Source organism: Haliaeetus leucocephalus, unplaced genomic scaffold (assembly GCF_000737465.1).
Source record: "Haliaeetus leucocephalus isolate CR32 unplaced genomic scaffold, Haliaeetus_leucocephalus-4.0 Scaffold352, whole genome shotgun sequence".
NCBI lineage: Eukaryota > Metazoa > Chordata > Aves > Accipitriformes > Accipitridae > Haliaeetus > Haliaeetus leucocephalus.
In genome coordinates this window covers 34,044-34,397 of record NW_010972788.1, presented here as the reverse complement: position 1 = coordinate 34,397, position 354 = coordinate 34,044, and positions in this window count along the sequence as shown.

Here is a 354-nt window from a genome sequence, read left to right as displayed (position 1 = left end):
TCGGCGAGGGGGGGTCCTGGGGGGGGGCTTAAGGACGGGGAAGGGCCTGAACTGGGGGAGGAAGGAGCTCCCGGACCAGTATGTACTGGGCCAAACTGGGAAGTGGCTCTGGGGAGGAGCTGCAGGTCCCCGTGGGCACTAAGTCGAATGTGACCCGGTGAGAAACCTCACCAGGGCGGAGGAATCGGTGAGGGGGGGTCCTGGGGGGGCTCAAGGAAAGGGAAGCTCCTGCACTGGGGGAGGAACAGCCTCACGGACCGGTATGTACTGGGCCAAACTGGGAAGTGGCTCTGGGGTCCCGGTGGGCACTGAAGTGATCAGGCCCGGGTGCCGGCCCCTTGGAGCGGCCGCGCT